The sequence below is a fragment of the Piliocolobus tephrosceles genome, chromosome 15 (assembly GCF_002776525.5).
Source record: "Piliocolobus tephrosceles isolate RC106 chromosome 15, ASM277652v3, whole genome shotgun sequence".
Classification (NCBI taxonomy): Eukaryota; Metazoa; Chordata; class Mammalia; order Primates; family Cercopithecidae; genus Piliocolobus; species Piliocolobus tephrosceles.
Genome location: NC_045448.1, coordinates 91123422 through 91144120, shown reverse-complemented (window position 1 = coordinate 91144120; position 20699 = coordinate 91123422). Strand labels below are relative to the sequence as shown.

At 39.4% G+C, this 20699-nt stretch overlaps 1 long non-coding RNA gene and 1 gene segment (V, D, J or C); one reads left to right on the top strand and one right to left on the bottom strand.

Moving 5' to 3' along the window:
• Positions 1-20699, top strand: part of LOC111534338 — a 783107-nt gene that overhangs the window by 720420 nt on the left and 41988 nt on the right.
• On the bottom strand, positions 33-9467 carry LOC111529025. The gene is made up of 3 exons (XR_004228486.1): positions 9265-9467; positions 8612-9064; positions 33-2257 (listed from the first exon to the last, which is right to left on the bottom strand). It is a non-coding gene; the product is annotated as an uncharacterized LOC111529025 (long non-coding RNA).

The following is a 20699-nucleotide window of genomic DNA, read 5'->3' as shown; positions in this document are numbered from 1 at the left end:
AAATGGATAGAGAAAATGTGGTATATCTGCACAATGGAATAGCATTCAACCATAAAAAGAAGGAAATTCTGTCATTTATGACAACATGGATGACCTTTGAGGACATTAACGTTAAGTGAAATAAGCCAGATGAAGAAAGACAACCACCTCATGATCTCATTCGTATACGGGATCTAAAAAAGTTGATCTCATAGAAATAGAACATTATGGTGGTTACCAGAGCCTGGGGTGGTTAGGGGAGAGGAGATATACTGGGGAGATGTTGGTCAAAGATACATAATTAGTTAAATAGGAGAAACAAATTCAAGAGATCTATGATACACCAAAGTAACTATGACTAGTGAGCATTTTATTCTTGAAAAATACTGAATGGATGTTACATGTTCTCACCACAAAAATAAGAATTATGTGAAGTAAAGCATATGTTAGTTAGCTAGAATTAGCCGTTCCACAATGTATATAAACTTCAAAATATCATATTGTACATGATAAATACATACAGCTTTATCTGTCAATTGAAAATAAATACATTTAAAAAAAATGGCAACAACATTACTTAATAGTTTTTTTAACTCCAATTATAATAATCTGTATTCTCCAAATGTTTTTATGATCAAGAAACTAAGAATGATAATATTCATTTAAAAACTTTGGGATGCAGTTAAAACACTACTCAGAGGAAAACTTACAACTTTAAATGATTACATTGTATGAAAAGAATTGTTTAAAATTGACAATTTTCTGGGACTCCCCTTACTTTCACTGCTTTCTTTGTTTGATGGCTATTAAATACTAAACTTAGTACTCATTAAATGTTGTAGAGTCAGGTGTAGTTTTGGATAGACCTCGAAGTCTCATTAGAAGCCACAGGTTTTGAACACATACACATGAAAGTTCTCTAGGTGGAGACTATAGGGAAACAACAGCAAGGAAGCTGATAGGCTGGGAATGATAAGATCAAAACATAGAGATTAGTTTAATGTTATCATTGTTTTCTCACCAGACACAACAAAACTTCATTTAGACGACAAATAATTAAATAACCTAACTGTTATTTAATCCTTATTGATTAGAGTGGGGTGGTACACAGATTATTGCCTCCTTGAGTATTCTGAATTCCAAAATTTAAGGTAATGTCTTTGTTCTCTACATACTCCTTCCATGTAAGATGTTAGGTGAAAGTTGGCCAGTAGTGCAATGGGGTTAAGCGGAAAGGTTACCTGATAATAGTTTATGCCAAGAGTACAAAAGGAAACCCTTTAACTTTGGTATTACGTAGTTGAATAATATCAAAGAAGAATGGAGATGTTTAAGAAGAGAGAGAAATAAGTAAGAGAGATCCTAGTGGTCGTTAGTGGTCATTTAGCAAGAACAAACCAGATGAAATAGATGAAATAAAAATTCCAGGGATTTAAGGAGAGCAAGACTGTAAGATCTGCACCCAGGTTACATGCCGCTTTCATATCTATCCTTGTTTTCCCCCTATTATTGGAGGGAGAACTAGAGAACTCAGAGCGTTAGCAAAGAGTCACAATGACTGTGTGGATGAGGGTGAGCACGCTGAGAGGGAGGAAAAATTTCCTTTAATGCTACTATTTGGAATCTAAGCTAGATCAATCTTGGTCTTTGTTTCTGTTTTCCTTGGAGGTGGAAATGATGAGTTTGGCAAAAAACAGGGACTTGGCCATGTGAACTTACCCCTGCTCGGAAATGAGATTATTGGCACAGCTGGACAATGTGAGGAAGGCTGTCCTAGTCTCTGCCATATCAAGTGTGTCAGGCACAGCATGGGGGCAGCAGAAACTACAGAAACAAAAAGGAAGTGAGTTGCATGGGCATGGAGAAGCGTTATAAACACCACAGGGTCACCCAGTTCCACACTCCGAATATTTTCAGTAGCAGCGGAGGCAATCCCAGCGAGAGCATTTGGAGGTTTTTGTAACAGGGTTCATCACCGTGAGAGGTGTATTATCCCTCTGTTGGCAGAAGTAATATGCAGCATCCTCAGATTTCATGCTATTAATTGTCAGGGTAAAATCTATCCCATACCCACTGCCACTGAATTGAGGTGGGATTCCAGAAACGAGAGTAGTAGCATCTTTAATAATGAGTTTAGGAGCTTCTTCTGGCTCCTGTTGGTACCAGTTCATATCATCATCAATGTCTTGGCTGGCTTTGCAGGAGATGGTGACTTTGTCTCCTGGAGTCGCTGACTCACTCGCCGGAGACTGAGTGAGTATCGTTTCTGCCCTGGCATCTGATTATGGAGGAAAGTAAAAAACATAAATCAACTGCATCATATTTGGAGAGAATGAGGAAAATCAATTCTTTATGAAACTATATTTTTGTGGAGATGTGGAGAACCTAGGGACATGGGGAAGAGGAATTGTTTCATTAACCAGAGATCCAGAGGAAGAGGAAGCTGAGGAGCTGAACTTGGGATGCCATGGCCTTGGTCCTGACCTGCAGGTGGTAGTTGCCTAATCAGTTTGACAGCATATATGATAACTGCAGAGATGATAGGGGGTTATATAAGGAAAAAAATGCAAATTATATGGTACATGGTAAGACATGGGGAGAGAGTGCTTAAATGGCAGAATGTGTGAAACCTAACCCATGAGATCCACATGGTTTTATCTTCACAACTGTGCACACTCAGAACGTCATGATTAATGTAACCTCTTGGGCACACTGTTATCATCTTTCCCTTTCTTTGCTTTTCTGCAACAAAACTCATCATTCTGCAGGCTTTAGTGTTATATCTTCTGTGGTTCTGATCCTTAGTACCTACCAGTGGTAGACTCCATGGTGATACTCTTAACATTAGCAACAATTACCCACTCTTTGAGCACCATACCCAGGACCCTATTCTGTTACTCTCAGTGAAATCCGGGGTGAGAGAGGCTTCACTTGAATACTGCACACTCAATTCCCTGATTACTGGAATCAGATCCAGCTGAAAAACTGGAAAACAGATCCAGCTGCATAACTTATAGGCCCTATTGGGCAGGGGGAAAATGCAGGGCTGCTTGTTGAAACAGGAGGAGAATTCCCTTTAAAATATTTTATTAGTTTTAAGATATAATAATAACATGAGTAGCAAGATAGACTTCGTATAATTCAAGATGTCTATTGATACATTCTATCACTGTCTCTTCCACTACAAGAAAAAATATTGTAAATAGTTTTTCTCACTAATAATTGATTAATCTGAAGCTTCATATGAAAATAATGTTCTTTTTTATCAAATATAACAATACATTTACACTTAATTTTTACCTCTAATACTGTGGAAATTTGTTTTGCATTGTTGTAGCAGTTTTCAAAACTGGAGAATCTACTCTTTGAAGAATTCTAATAACTCCCTGATATATTTTATTACAGTGTTCCTATGTATACTTCTATTTGTGTTTATTGCCTGAGCATCAGCAGGCCCTGTCCTGGTGCTCAGGCTGGAGAGTTAAAATTAATTACACTTCAGTTTAATTGCAATTTATTAAGCCACACAAGTATATGAAAACAGTAGTGCTTAGAATTTTGATTAATAGCTACAGCTAACAGAGCATATTCTATGTTCCTAGGCCCCATACCAAGCACAACGTCTCCTCTATGCTTCCTATCAGGTCTGTGAGATATTTTTTAATCACCCCTTGAGGATCTCCTGGTTGATATGTTAAATAAATTGCAAGTTCAAACATCTAGCTAAAAGACGAGTCAGAGTTTAGACGTAAGTTTGTCTGATCGCAAACTCCTTGGCATGCAGTCTGTTTACAGTGATGCATGATTGTCCTCAGATCTGCCTATGTTTTACTTTCTCATTGTGTGGACCTTCTCAGTGTAATTCCACACTTTATTTGTAACATTGTGCTGACTCAGTCTTCCTCATCCTTCATAGTGTCTGTAAAAGAGAGAATCACAACCAATTATTAAAGCCAATTTTAAAACTTTTTATTGTACATGACTCCCATCCCAACCTTTGAGGTCCCTTATGGTATCAGAGGCAGTGGGTGCCACACAGATTTCTCACTCCAATCAGAATACCAGGTTGATACAGCTGCAAGTATTCCTGTCAACATGACTGAACCTTCCTCCCATAGAGCTTCAGTCCTCAACAAAATTCTCCTTTGAGGTGGATTCAGTACCTTAGGTTCCGGCACTCACCTCTCTCTCGGGTTTTGGAAGCAGTGCTATGGAGCTTTTCAGATGCTGATTTTCATGTGAAATACTGTTGCTCAGCCTCTTTCTAGATGTTTTGAAGATTAAAGCCAATGTATTAGATTTTGATTTTGATTTTCTTCCCTTATATTTCTCCTTCCCAAAACAACTATCCAAGTCATCCCAGAGTGTCATTTCTTTATTCTCCAATGATTGCCTACTCATGATTCTGATTAAATATGAGCATGGAAGTAAAATAGGAATAAGACAGTACTAGTTTCCAAGGCAACAGGTCACATGACCCCACTGATAAGACAAGAGACAGTAAGCAGCAGGTACCAAGCAAAACCTTGCTGATAAGACAGGATACAGTAAAGAAACCAGCCTAAACCAGCTAGAACCAAGATGGTAATAAAAGTGATCATCACTGTTCATCATATGCTAATTATAATGTATTAGCATGCTAAAAACCACTCCCACTCCCAGCAGTGTCATGACAGTTTACAAATGCCATGGTGACACCTGGAAGTTACCCTGTGTGGTATGGACTGGGGAGAAACTCTCAGTTCCAGGAGCTCTCCACCCCTTTCTCAGAAAACTCATAAATAATCTATACCTTGTTTTGCATATAATCAAGAAATATCCATAAAATAGTCAGCTAGTAGCCCCCTCCTTTCCCCACCACTCTACTCTACCTATGGAGTAACCCTGCTTTGCCTATGGAGCAGCCACCCTTTTATTCTTTGACTTTTTAAGAAACTTGCTTTTACTTTACTATGTTGGCTGACTCTTGAATGCTTTCTTACAGTAAGCCAATAACTCAGTTGGTCTCCCAGGCTGAGTCTCAATTTGGGGTTCACCTACAACAGAAAGTCTCACAATTCTGTGTTTCAAAAGTTTACTTACTGGTTCTGTAATTGAAAGGCTTGGAAATTACTAGCCTTAAGACCCTTTGTAAGATCAGAAGAAAAAAGAATGAGACTAAGACATGCTTTGATGAATCTGATGTCCCTACCCAGGGCTCACATTATCTAAATATGTTCTGCTTCATATTTTCTTTTATAAGTCTAATTATTTTGTGTTTTATATTTAAGAGTTTAATCCATTTGGAAAGTATTTTTTGTGTATGTTATAAAAAAAAATCTGATAGCATTTTTCCCATATGAATAAGATACATTGCCTAAAATTATTTACGAAATAGTTCATTCTTTACCCAGTGATCAGCAATACACACATGGACACACATACACACACACACACAAACACACACCTGCATTAAAATGCATCCAAATGTAATGTCAGTGGTTGACTTAGTAGAATAAAGTAGCACTTAAATTTTCTATTTCAGCACTTCTGTTATATTCTCAGTGGTAAAAAGGCAAAATGTGTCTCTTCCCATGAAGATAAATTATGACTTCTCAGTGCCTGAAGAACAGCTAATATGTACCTCTGGCTTTTCCCAGTCTAGTGATAAAGACAGAATAGTGCTGTAGGAATATCATCTGGGTAGAAGGTGGGCGGAAAAGATCTGTTGATTGAATTAAAAAATAAAATATTTCAGGGAAGCAGCTATGCTAGAAGAAAAGTGCTGATAAATTTTCACCAGAAGCCCCGGTACTTGACTGACTAATACAACTCTGAGTGGAGGAGGAAAGCAGCAGAGATGGAAGGGAAAATGCAAGGACTTGGAGAAAGAGCTAGAGCTCTTTACTAGGCAATCTAGGTGACTGGTCATTAAGAGGATTTCAGAAAAGAAAACGGAGACAAAATCAACCGCCTGAAATGGTCCATGGCCCCATGCTCTGTCTTCCACTCTTTGCCCAACAACCAAGTGCTACAAAGGATCTGCTAAACAAAGCCCCTAAGGACACAGTGCTCAGGCCCAATTCTGAATGGTGGTGAGGGAAGGTAATCATAAAATGTACCCAGATGTATTTGGAAAAATCAGGGAGAATTCTTGTGCAATATTTTGAAAAATAGAAGATTGAATAGAGTAATTCCATCAAAGATAAGTAACTTTAAATGAAATGGTACTGCAAAATTGCAAATGCATCATGGGGAAGAGATCTGTGCCTGGTGAGAGAACATAGCAAGAAAATGGCAAATTGAACTACTATTTTGAAAAATACAAAATTATTTTCTGCAACAAATAATTGTACATTTAAAAGACACCAAAAAACTCACATACAATTTATAACAAAAGTGGGATATTTAACAGGAAAATTATATTAAAATAAATTTATCAGGCTATAGGTTGAAGAAAAAGAAAAGCAGAACTAGGAATCGTAATATAAATGAAAAAAATGTAATCAGAGTAGGAAAAATGAGTCAAGGACACATAGGGCAAGCTTAGTAAAATGTTAGAATTCATGGAGTATAAATAAAACAGTGGAATCAATTACAGAAGACATTATAGAAAGGTTATACAACAGACCACCAATATATGTAGATCATGTATTTTATAAAGAAGAAAAGAGATCCAGATAAACACAATCAGAAATGACAACGAGGACATTACCACTGACCCCACAGAAGTACAGAAAACCTTCAGAGACTATTCTGAATATATCTATGCCCACAAGCTAGAAAATCTAGAGGAAATGAATAAATTTCTGGAAATATACAACCTACCAAGACTGAAGTAGAAAAAGACTGAATCCCCAAACAGACCAATAATGAGTTCAACTGAATCAATAACAAAAAGCCTATCAACCAGGAAAATTTCAGGACCAGGTAGTTTCATACCCATATTCTACCAAATGTATAAGGAGGAACTGGTAGCATTCCTACTGAAACTATCCCAAAAATAGGAGGAGGGACTTGTTTCTAACTCATTCTATGAGGCCAGTATCATCCTGATAACCAAAACCTGGCAGGAACACAAGAAAAAAAGCAAACTTCAGGCCAATATCCTTAATGAACATTGCTGCAAAAATATTCAACAAAATATTAGCAAATCAAATCCAGCAGCACATCAAAAGCTAATCTTCCACAATCAAGAAGGCTTTATCCATGAGCTGCAAGGTTGGTTCAACATACACAAAACAATAAATGTGATTTACCACATCAACAGAACTAAAACAAAAACAATATGATTCATCTCAGTAGGTGCAAAAAAATCTTGCAATAAAATTCAACATCACTTCACATTAAAAGTCCTCAACACACTATGCATTGAAGGAACATACCTCAAAATAATAAGAGCCATCTATGAAAAACTCAGAGCCAACATCATGCTGAATGTGCAAAAGAAGATAAACAAATGGCCAACAAACACATGAAAAAATGGTCAACATCACTAATGATCAGGGAAATGCAAATCAAAACCACATTGTGATACCACCTGACTCCTGCAAGAATGACCATAATCAAAACATCAAAAAACAGTAGATGTTGGCGTGGATGCAGTGAACAGGGAACACTTCTACATTGCCGGTGTAAATGTAAACTAGTACAGCCACTATGGAAAAATAGTTTAAATTTAAAATTGAGTACAATTACATTAAATTTTAAAATCCAGGACCTCAGATGCACTAGCCACATTTCAAGTGCTCAATGGCCACGTGGGTTTCGTCACTAGACTCTAATGCTACTATAATGCTTAGCACAAATGCAGAATATTTCCATCATTGCAGAAAGTTCTATTGAACAGTGCTATTCAAGAAGATTTCGTGATAACTAACGAGAGTTTTTGAAAAAACATAGTAGAAGATTTTCAAAACTCAGGGAGTGGAGAGAGATAGGACAAGAGCAACTCTGTGCTTAAGTACTAAATTTTAGGAATCTACATTATTTATCTGTCATTGAACAAGTGATTCACTTCTTGTAAACTCCTTTGATGAGCTTCTCTTATGCAAGATGTAATTCTTGATTTTTCTATGATAAAGAGTACCTCTTGTTCCAAACTGTGTCTATGCTAGGAGTCCTTCCCTGTTTAGACAGACATCTAGAAAAAGCAGAGTTTATATTACTTCTGGTAATAAGACAGCCAGTGACCTAACAGAGTCTCACTTTTAGGCCAGTGGCTGAGTCATGGCACCAAATGGTCTTGTCAGGCCACAAAGCCATAGAGGAGAAATGTTTCTATGAAGGTAACAGTGGCCATCAGTGGGCCTAGGGAACAGGATTGTAGGGACAGTGAGATGGACAACTGGAAAGGGGTTAAGTCTAATTGGAGAGGGCTGGCCTGTGGCTGCAAATGACCTAGGCCTACATTCCATAGTTAGGGGTTGAAAGGATAAGAAGAGAAGTGACTGTAAGAGATGGAGAAGGAGCTGTGCCAATGTCCAGAGGAGACTCAGGAGAGGGACATGTGGGAAAGAGACAGAGAGTAAATTTATTCTGGTTCCTTCTACTTTTTTCGTGTGACTGCTCCTATCTTTGAAGTGTTTTCTATGCAAAATATTTAAGACCACAAGGGGACAAGAGAGGTCTCCAGGCAGCCTGTGGCCAGTACCATTAAACTGCTTCTCACATGCTTGTGTATTGACTGTGCTCAGCTGTTCCTGCCAGATGAGCTCCTGTGTGAGGGGCCCAAAGGGAGGCTGGGTCTGTGGGCTTGCCCTGGTAGGGAAGTTAGTGTTCGGGGCTCAATCACTGTGGGAGGACTCTTCAGAGTTTGAAGACAGAAATAGGTTGCAAAGTCCTCTGGCTCCAGGTCTTCAATGGTGAGAGTAAATTCTGTCCCAGATCCACTGCCACTGAACCGGATGGGCACCCCGTCGACTTGGGTAGAAGCACGGCAAATGAGAATCTTAGGGCTCTGCCCAGGTCTGTGCTAGTACCAGGATAAGTAGTCCTTCCCGTCCGTGTAGAGGAGCCTCTCACTGGCCCCGCAGGGAGACTTTCTCTCCCAGGGAGGCGGGCAGAGACTCTGCAGCCTGGGTGAGCACAATCTGCCCATTGGAACCTGAAATCAGAAGCACACGGGGTTAATCCAGAGGTGCTGTGAGATCCTATTAAAGCTGGAATGTGCCCACAAGGGTGAGGACAAACCCTAACCAGGCCTGTGGCGTTAGTGGTATTTGTTTCTTGCCCCTCCCAACACCACTCTTCTCAGGGAGCGCGAGGAACACCCTGAAGGAGCTGTCCACAGGGACCTTATCTCACCTGGAACACAGAGGAGCAGGAGCCCCAGGAGCTGGGATGGCACCATCTTTCTGCCTCTCACCAGCCTGACTCTGACAAAAGGCTTTATTTATTGGGCTCAGTCACAGGACTGTGCCTGTGGTGGGGTCAGTGAGGACATTTATGCAAATCCTCATCCAGGATGAAGGCAGGGCTCCTGAAATTCAAGGTTGTGGTTACACCTGGTGATGCACCAACCAGAGCATCCTCTGGGCCACCTGCCCTGCCCTGCCCTGGGGATGCCATGATGTGCCTGTGCTTGTGGTTATGTGAGCTCCCCCCACAACACCCAGTGTAAACAGACATTTGGTAGTGCAGTTCCTGTGTTCATAATTCCCCAGCAGGGCCCTACATCACCTCTAAGATATACCACGGTAACGCCTATAAAAGAACAAGAGCAGTTCTCTATGAGGCATCGGACAACGCCTGTGTCCCTGTGACTCAGAAATACGAGGTCAGTTGTCCCCAGGTGTTGCTTTGCTCCTTTTCCTGTGGACATTTATTGGGTGCTAAGCTGTGATTCCAGAACAGTAGAATGGCCAACTCTTCTTTCTCAACTTATCCTCACTGTAGACTTAGCCCCTTGTTTGTTTAGCTATTCATTAAACAAGCTGAATCATGAGATGAACTCAGACAAAAGCTTTGTTATCTTCCCCCGTGGTGCTAATTTCCACCTGAGGGGTCATTTTTCTTGCCCATTGGATGAAATCACCAGCAAATCTCACACCATTTTTGGTGAATCTGAAATAATACCATCATATGGACATTTTTTGTCACAGTCAAGTCTTCCTTGGGTGTGTGGTATTGCTTGCCCCTTGAAGAAGCACTGGTCTTCTGCTCCCTCCCCTCCCCCAGCATGGGTTCCCCATGGGCTACTGTCTGAGGTGGGGAAGGGTCAGGTGGCACCTCTCTCCTGAGCTCACTTTCCTTGCACGGATCTCACTGCCACCAGCTCCCTCAGTGTGAGAAGAGTAGACAACTTGTTCCAGTGCTGGGAGTCACTGCCTCGCTTAAGAAATCCACCTCTCATCATTGGACTCCCACTCTGCAGAGCAGCACTTCAGCCAGCCTCTCCTTTAGTTGCCTCAAAGAGAAAGAAATCTGACACAGATCTCCTGTGTTCATGCCAAGCTTCTTTTTTTTTTTTTTTTTTTGAGACAGAGTCTCGCTCTGCTGCCTAGGCTGGAGTACAGTGGCACAATCTTGGCTCACTGCAACCTCCGCCTCCTGGGTTCAAGTGATTCTCCTGCCTCAGCCTCTGGGGAGTAGCTGGGATTACAGGTGCCTGCCACCACGCCCAGCTAATTTTTGTATTTTAGTAGAGATTGGGTTTCACCATGTCGGCCAGGCTGGTCTTGAACTTCTGACCTCAAGTGATCTGCCCGCCTTGGCCTCCCAAAGTGCTGGGATAACAGGTGTGAGCCACTGCGCCCGGCCTCATGCCAAGCTTCTAAAGACACATGTCATACTCCTCAAGGAGTCCCAGAGTGGGAAGGTGAGACTCAACACTAACAGCTGCCTGAAGAACCCTTTCCTGATTTTTAGCTGTTGATCACCTTAGTGTCATTTCTTTATAATATAAAAGTACCAAAGTCAAAAAAAGTGATTTTCAGAAAACATGAGGGAGCATCTAGTACTTGGAGCCTCATGAGAAATAAGGTTGACAGAGTACCATTTTGCAAGGAGGAAAAATATACTGAACTTAGAGAGTTTATAGAAGGACTAGTGTGAACACTGGACGTTGAAGAAGGAAAGTCTTGGACCCCTGAAGTCAGTTCCTAAGGGGAAGCAGCCCTGGAGGTGAGGGTGTGTTGCAACCTTCTAGGCAAGGGAGGTGTTTAATTCCTGCTCCTCTGGAGCCTGGCTGTCTCTTTCCCAGCTCCCTCCCTCTCTCAGCTCCACCCACCAACTCTTCAAGAACTACCTAGAATATGTTTTCTCTGAGCCTGTCTCAGCTACAACTGGTATCTAACTCCTGGCTTTGCACTGCCTTTCAGCTCCTCCTTCTGCTACAGTCTGACAAATTGTCTTCCTAGACAATTCTGGTCAAATATCTATGTGGAAAATACGTGACTACCAATTAATCTCCATCATCCATCTTTGACATATGTTTATACTAGCACATGTCATAAACCCTTGGTAAGTCTTTACATTGGCTAAGCCTGGGTCAGGTGACACTTTTCCCCCAGAAGTATATCAATATTTTCAGTTCCAATATGTGGTTTATAACTTAAGCACTGCTACTTCAATAACTGGCCTAGTCTGGTAATTCATAACGATATGTGGGCAGAGAATTTCCCTCAGAAATGGGCAGATACTTTTTCTGGCCTGCATTTGTAAAGGCCCCACCTAGAAAACCATAGAAAGTAAACTTTCTCTGATAGGTCATCTCAGTTTTTCTTGTTCCTGGCTGTTTTGCTATTCTGTCTAATATCCCCAGTGCCATCTAGTCAATTGCTCTCCCACATACACCCTGTGTTATTATCTTCATAGCATTTATCTCTATCTGACATTGTAGGGAGAATTGATTAGAAGTGAAATTTATTTCATTGGAAGAGGGAATAGTCAGAGTTAGGGTTATGTAGTAGAAATAACATAGTTAAATTATTAAAATGGGAATGTGATAAGGTAAATGAGATATGTAATAATTTAATAATACATTATTAAAATGGGAATGTGATAAGGTAATAATCCAAGCAAGGGAGAGCGAAGGTGACCATATGACTCTGAAATGGCTAAATGGCTGACATTGCTGTGGACCCAAAAGTAAGGTACTAAAAATCAGAGCTGATCATGTGACATGGAAGGTTCAAGAGGGGCCACAGATACCTGCCTGCTTCTTGTTTCCACGGAAACTGGGCCCTCATTTCGTGAAAATTGGCTAGATAGAAAAAAATAAAATAACTTCACTTACTTATCAGGGCATGAGAAATCGCATGTGGTTTAACTAGTCTCTGTTTGGAGTAAGTTGCTGGGAGCCGCTTAGGAAGGTGTTGTGTAGAAGACAAATTATTAGCTTATGAAAAATGATGTGGGTAACGGCTACAGGGTGGACACTGGACCTGTGTGCTGGAGAGCTGTCCATTTGCACAGGGATGTCCTTTTTCCCATGCACTTGGTCATGGTGCCTGTACCTAACACAACACAGTAATACATGCATCCTTGTTGTCTCCGTTTCCTGAGGGAACTCCAAAGGGAGCAGGGAGGAATAGTTCCTGGCCCTCCCAAGTTTCTGACTTCATAAACATTAAAGTCACAAAGGAAGAAACAGGAGTGGGAAGGCAGGAACTGCAGGGATGTTGGAGCTGTGACTCCCAAGGGGCTGTCATTGATAATATGCTCTTAAGGGAGTTTTTCTGATTATTTCTTTTAAATTAATTTCAAACTTACAGATAATTGCAAAACTAATTCTGATTTTCTTAAAATTTCTTTGCCTAGCTCTCAGTGATTAACATTTTACTGTTGGTAATAATGCCCTCTCTATACACTTTATATGTAGATATACATTTTTTTTTAACATTTTGGTAAGTTTTTTTATAATTTCAACTTGTATTATAGATTAAGGGGTACATGTGCAGGTTTGTTACGTGGGTATATTGCATGACATTGAAGTCTGGAGTAGAAATGGGAAGGCCAAGGTTGAGGAGGTGCATCCAGTGAGAGCCATCTTGCCAGTGGGGACTATCTATGGAGTCTTGAGGTGGCGCAGGGCATCATATGTCAAGGGGGTTGAATATTCTAGCTCAAGTCTCTCCTTCTCTTATAAAGCCACTAATGCCTCACTCTCATTACCTCATTTAATCCTAATTACCTCCCAAAGGTACAGATGGCCAACAAACGTATAAAAAATGTTCAACATCACTAATGATCAGAAAAATGCATGCCTTTTTGTGGCTGATTAGTATTCAGATATAGATATAGGTATAGATATAGATATCTCACAGTTTCTTTATCCACTTGTTGATTTGTTGATTGGTGAGCATTAGGGTTGGTTCCACATTTTTGCAGTTGCGAATTGCGTTGCAGTAAACACGTGTGTGCAAGTATCTTTTTCATGTAATGACTTATCTTCGTCTGGTTAGATACCCAGTAGTGGGATTGCTGGATCAAATGGTAGTTCTACTTTTAGTTCTTTAAGGAATCTCCACACTGGTTTCCATGGCAGTTGTACTAGTTTACATTCCCACCAGCAGTGTAGGAGTGTTCCTTGATCACTGCATCCATGCCAACATGTATTATTTTTTGATTTTTTGATTATGGCCATTCTTGCAGGAGTAAGGCGGTATTGCACTGTGGTTTTGATTTGCATTTCCCTGATCATAGTGATGTTGAGCAATTTTTCATGTTTGTTGGCCATTTGCATATTTTCTTTTGAGAATCGTCTACTCATGTCCTTAGCCCACTTTTTGATGGGATTGTTTGTTTGTTTTTTTCCTGCTAATTTGTTTGAGTTCGTTGTAGATTCTGGATATCAGCCTTTTTTCAGATGTGTAGATTGTGAAGATTTTCTCTCACTCTGTGGGTTGTCTGTTTACTCTGCTCACTGTTCCTTTTGTCATGCAAAAGCTCTTTAATTAAGTTCCAGCTATTTATTTTTGTTTTTATTGCATTTGCTTTTGGGTCCTTGGTCATGAAACCCTTGCCTAAGACAATGTCTAGAGGGCTTTTTCTGATGTTACCTTCTAGAATTTTTATAGTTTCATGTGATGAAAGAATTCAGTAAAGTTTCCAGATATAAAATTAATATACACACATCAGTAACTCTGCTGTACACCAACAGTGATCAAGCTGAGAATCAGTTCAAGAGCTCAACTCTTTTTACAATAGCTGCACAAAAAATTACTTAGGAACATACCTAACCAAGGCAGTGAAAGACCTCTACAAGGAAAACTGCAAAACACTGCTGAAAGAAATCATAGACAACACAAATGGAAACACATTCCATGCTCATGGGTTCGTAGAATCAATATTGTGAAAATGAGTATACTGCCAAAAGTAATCTACAAATCCAATGCAATTCCTATCAAAATACCACCATCATTCTTCACAGAAGTAGAAAAAACAATTCTAAAATTCATATGGAACCAAAAAATAGCCCACATAGTGAAAGCAAGACTAAGAAAAAGAACAAATCTGTAGGTATCACACTACCTGATATCAAACTATACTATAAGGCCATAGTCACCAAAACACCATGGTACTGGCATAAAAATGGGCACATACATCAATGCAACAGAATAGAGAACCCAGAAATAAACCAAAATGTATACAGCTAACTGATTTTCAACAAAGCAAACAAAAACATAAAGTGGGGAAAGGACACCCTATTCAAGAAATGGTGCTGGGCTAATTGGCAAGACACATGTAGGAGAAAAAAAACTAGATCTCCATCTCTCACCTTACACAAAAATCAACTCAAGATGGATCAAGGACTTAAATCAGTCTGTTTATTTATTACTGGTGTGTTCAAGCTTTCCATTGCTTTCTGATTCAAACTTGGTAAGTTAGAATTTCTAGGCTTTTTATCCATTTCCTCTAGGTTATTCAATTTTTTGGTGTATTATTGTTCATAATAGTCCCTTACAATCCATTTTATTTCTGAGGCATCTGTGTAATGTCTCCACTTTGACTTCTGATTTAATTGATTTGTGTATTCCCTCTTTCATTCGTAGTTCAGCTAGGAGTTTGTTGATTTTATTTATTTTTTCAAAGAACCAACTCTTGTTTTAATTGATTTCTTTCTATGCTTTTTCTGTTCTCTATTTGACTTATTTCTGTTCTGATTTTGTTTCTTTCCTTTGCTAATTTTGAATTTAGTTTGTTCTTCTTCTTCTAGCTCCTTGAAGTGTAATGTTTGGCTGCTTACTTGAAATCTTCCTTCTTTTTTAATAAGAATTTATTGCTATAAATAAACTTCCATCTTAGAAGTGCTTTTGCTGCATCTCATGGGTTTTGATATGTTGTGTTTCTGTTGTTGTTTGTCTTAAGATATTTTTTAATTCCTCTTTTGAAATTAAAAATAGAACTGTCATGCAACCCATCAATCTGTCTTCTGGGTTTGTATGCAAGGGGGATGAAATCACCAGCTTGTAAAGATATCTGCGCTTCTATGTTCATTGCAGCATTATTCACAATAGCCAAGATATGAAAACAACTTAAATGTCCATCATCAAACAAGTAGATAAAGAATATATAGTTTATATACATAATGGAATATTATTCAGCCTTGGAAAAGTATGAGATTTTGCTTTTTGCCACAACACAGATGGACCTGGAGAACATTATGCCAAGTGAAATAAACCAGGCACAGAAAGAAAAAAAAATTGCATGATCTCACTTAAATGTGGAATATGAAGAAGGAAGATACTCAAAATATGCATAGCTAGAGAATGAAACAGTGGTTACCATGGGCAGGGAGCAGAAGGAAAGGGGGATATATACAGCAGATACGTAGGATAAACAAGTTTAGATAGTTAATAAAATTGTATTTTATTGGAGATTTTTGTTAAATAAAATGTAGCTGCCCTTGTCACCAAAAAAAGTGAGATGATAAATTTGTTAATCTGCTTCACTATGGTAACCATTTTACTATCCACATGTATCCCATAACATCATGTTGTAAATCTCAAATATATATACAATTTATTTTTAAAAACTTAGTGTAATAGCTTAGTGTTTGCTGTATCTTTCTTATAAAATTATTAGATTTTATAACTTGTTATTTTAAATTTAGTTTTACTTAATTATAAGTACATACTCTTAGTCACTCCTCCATGCATTAAAACGTTTAACTTCATCCAGTGTGCATGGTAAATTTTTGGAAACCAACAAAAGGGACAGGAAGGGAAGAGAGAAAAAAATCAGAAAGGCAACGAGCTCTAGCAATACTGAGACATTTAGTGTTTCAGACAGATTATGAAGTTATGGGTTTTTTTTCTATTACATATTTAAAGATTATTTTTAATTTGTTGTGAACTTCATAGCTCTCTCTTCATTCACTTTAACCATTAGTGACTTTTAACAAGGAGGCCAAAAGGTCATCATTCTTTTACCTTTGTAGAGACCAAGAAAATTTAAGCAGAAATGTTTTTCTTTGTTCCCACTAATTTTTTTCCAACACTTAAGTCATTTATTTTTTCAATAGTATTTCCTAACTGGTTCTATTATAAGAAATGTAGGCTAGAAAAAGTATGTTAAACTCTGTCTTTAATTTTAGAAATTTTGATGTGCGTAAACAGCTTGCATTTTATTTCACACATTTTCTACTTCATAAACCTTTGACAAGTAGATTAAAACCTTAACATCAATATTTCCTGACTTCATCAATATTTCCTAACTTCTTCACAGCTGGGAATGCAGCATGAATATATGTAAGTGTGTGTGCTGTGTTTATGTGTATGTTTGTGTGTGATTGTGTATGCATAATTCTTCCCTTACCTACTGGCAAGGACACTCAAAGTGAGGACCATTCCTAGTGACTGCTTCTCACACGCCATTTAGCTTTCCCCAAGCACACAGGAATTTGCCTTTGTTTCTCATGTAGGTTTTAATTTAGCCTCTACCTTGGACCATGAACTGACCCTGTCTTTATTTAGACCGTTTTTCCAGGAGAGGGGACCGCTAACATCTGCCCAGTCAAGGTCAGGAGCAGCAGTGTTGGTGATACCTGTGAAACTAGCAACAAGAGAAACAAGTTCCTAAGCTCCTGATCCACTTGTTAGCCAAGAACATCTCTGAGGTCTCCAACCACTTCTATGAGAGTAGGTCTGGGCACATTTCACCCTCACAGTCGGCCTGTGGAGGCTAATGGTGCTTCCAACTTAGCTCATGGCCAAGATGATACTGAAATCTTGGACTTGAGATGAAGTTTGGTCAGTTTCTGCTCTTTTCCTACCACAGGTATTTTCCTAATATGTGTCAACACTCACAAGATTATGGCTGAATAGAACTCTATAAAAATACAAGTAGGAACAGATCAGCTTTGAAAAGGTCATGGGTCTATCCCTTCTGTATTTTTGGCTAAGTTGTCTGATAGTTGAGGGAACTCTGGGCAAAGTGCTCTATAGGAGACAGGAACGAGCTGAGGACCTCCTAAACAGACCTGACTCACGCTGCTGCCTGCACATTTGATTAAGGTCCCAGGGGCTTCGGATGCCCAATATGGATGTTTCTTTCTATGTGGGACATCACAATACAGTTCAAATTGTTATCTCATTCTAAAGAAAAAATGTTTTTTCTTTCATTTCTTCTATTTTTCTCTTTTTTATTTTAATTTAAGTTCTGGGATACATGTGCAGAATGTACAGATTTGTTACATAGGTGTACGTGTGCCATGGTGGTTTGTTGCACATATTGTCCCATCATCTAGGTTCCCTCTGCTCATCCCCCACCCCACCAACAGGCCCCAGTGTGTGTGTTGTTCTCCTCCCTATGTCCATGTGTTCTCATTGTTCAACTCCCACTTATGAGTGAGAACATGCAGTGTTTGATTTTCTGTTACTGTGTTAGTTTGCTGAGAATGATGGCTTCCAGCTTCATCCATGTCTCTGCAAAGGACATGATCTCATTCGTTTTTATGACTGCATAATATTCCATGGTGTATATATACCACATTTTCTTTATCTAGTCTATCATTGATGGGCATTTGGGTTGTTTCCATGTCTTTGCTATTGTAAATAGTGCTGCAATAAACATACATATACGTGTGTCTTTATAGTAGAATGATTTATAATCCTTTGGGCATAAACCCAGTAACAAGATTGCTGGGTCAAATGGTATTTCTGGTTCTAGATCTTTGAGGAATCGACACACTGTCTTCCACAATGGTCGGACTAATTTACATTCCCACCAATAGTGTAAAAGTGTTCCTATTTCTTCACAGCCTTGCCAGCATCTATTGTTTCTTGACTTTTTAATAATTGCCATTCTGACTGACATGAGATGTTATCTCATTGTGGTTTTGATGTGCATTTTTCTAATGATCAGTGATGAGGAGCTTTTTTTTCATGTTTGTTGGCTACATAAATGTCTTCTTTTGAAAGTGTCTGTTCATATCCTTTGCCCACTTTTTCATGGGGTTGCTTGTTTTTTTCTTGTAAATTTGCTTAAGTTCCTGATAGATTCTGGATATTAGACCTTTGTCAGATGGGTAGATTGCAAAAATTTTCTTCGATTCTGTAGGTTGTCTGCTCACTCTGATGATAGTTTCTTTTGCTGTGCAGAAGTTCTTTAGTTTAATTAGATCCCATTTGTCAATTTTGATTTTTGTTGCAATTGCGTTTGGTATTTTCGTCATGAATTCTTTGCCCATGCCTATGTCCTGAATGGTATTGCCTAAGTTTTCTTCCAGGGTTTTTATGGTTTGGGGTTTTACATTTAAGTCTTTGATCCATCTTAATTTTTGTATAGGATGTAAGGAAGGGCTATTAGCTATTTCTGTTATGCAAATTCTTTGTATATTCTAATTATAGATAACATTTCAGGTGAGATCCCATTATACATTTACTTCACATAGCTCACACCACCTCATACTCTTCTCTGGGTACACCTAACACATCCATGTTCCTGCTATAGACCTGTCAGCAGACAAATCAAATTAGGAAGGGCTGATTTATATGCAGACAGCTTTAAAATGCTCTGGAGTTCCCAAACATTTATATATGGTCTATCTGGGACCCTTGTTCTCCACTGTATCTCCCTGTGCCAGAGTAGGTGCTCAGTTATTATTTTAAATAAATATATGAATGGCATTAGTTAGCAAATCATTTTCATAAAGGCACAAAAATTATTCTGTTCCAAACATTGAATTCTATTCATTCATGCGAGATGTGAGGACTGGAAGGTAGTCTGTCAAACACAAAATCACATCCATCATCAGCATGGAGTGAGATTTCTCAGTGTTGATGTTTGGAAAGCAAATAGGAGACACTTTAGAGGGAGATGTGGCTCTGGAAGAATGGTCAGAGAGATGACTTCTTGCTGGCTTTGAAGATGGAGGAGTGGGGCTACCAACTGAGGAATGCAGGAGTCTGGGGGCTGGAAAAGGCAAAACACAGATTCCCTCTTACACCTCAAGATGAGAGCGCAGCCCTGCCAACACCTTGAGTTTAGCCCAGTGAGACCTGTGTTAGACTTCTGATCTTCAGAACTGTAAAATGATAGATTCCTAATGTTCAAGCCACTGAGTTTGTGGTAAATTGTTACAGAAGAAAAAGAAAGCTAATACAAAGGTCTTTATGACATTTTTCTTTTCTTTTCTTTTTATTTTTCTTTTTATTTTTTGAGACCGAGTTTCGCTCTTATTGCCCAGGCTGGTAGTGCAATGGTGCAATCTTGGCTCACTGCAACCTCTGCCTTCCAGGTTCAAGTGATTCTCCTGCCTCTGCAACCTGAGTAGCTGGGATTACAAGCAACTACCACCACACTGGGCTACTTATTTGTAATTTTTGTAGAAATGGGATTCACCCTGTTGGCCAGGCTGGTCTCAAACTCCTGATCTCAGGTGATCTGCCCACCTCGGCCTCCCAAAGTGCTGGGATTACAGGTGTGAGCCACCGTGCCTGGCTCTTTGTGACTTTTTAAAATAAGGATCTTCCATAGCCAGGAATCTAAGAGACACTGAGTCCCTTAATCTTCTGCTGGGCTCTGCAAACCTTCCTGTAAGTTAGTCAGGACACAGTCTCTCAGGCAGATACAGTACATATTCTAGTCCAGGGCTATGTGGGGAGGAAGCAGCAGGTGAGATTCTGAGGGGAGGACTGTGTTCAAGGCTGAAGCACTGTAAAGGAGTGGAATGTTCCTGACAATTATAATGTTACATCTTGAGTCCAAGGCTGCTGATAGTGGGAGTAAAAACTGTCCCAGATCCACTGCCACTGAATTGACCCAGGACTGCAGATGCCCAGGTGGATGGATGCCAAGGAGGTGAGCATGTTAGAAGCCTGTCCCAGTTTCTGCTGGTGCCAGTTAAGTAGTTTCTACTGCTCTGACTGGACATGCAGCTGATGGTGATCCTCTCTCCTGCAGACACAACCATGGGGCCTGGAGACTGGGTTGTCATGATGTCCCTGACGTGCACCTACAATCAAGAATGATCATACACATACACACACACTTTATCTTATACACATTGAAATATGTCACTTACAAAACAATGATATCAATTACTGTCTAATGATATTAAATGTCAGCCCATAATTGAGTATACTTTGAAAATAGTCATTTTTTTCTCATTACATCTTAAAATTCCTTTTTGTCTCTACACAGATGTTACTCTGAAGAAGCTACGGCAATTTTAAATTCTGGAGGAATTTAAAACCAAGACCCAGAGTAACCGGGACATCAGGACCTAGGTCTGAAGCACCATCTTGCTGCCGCTGCCTGTGTGATGCAGCTTAGTTCACATTTCAGAGTTCTCG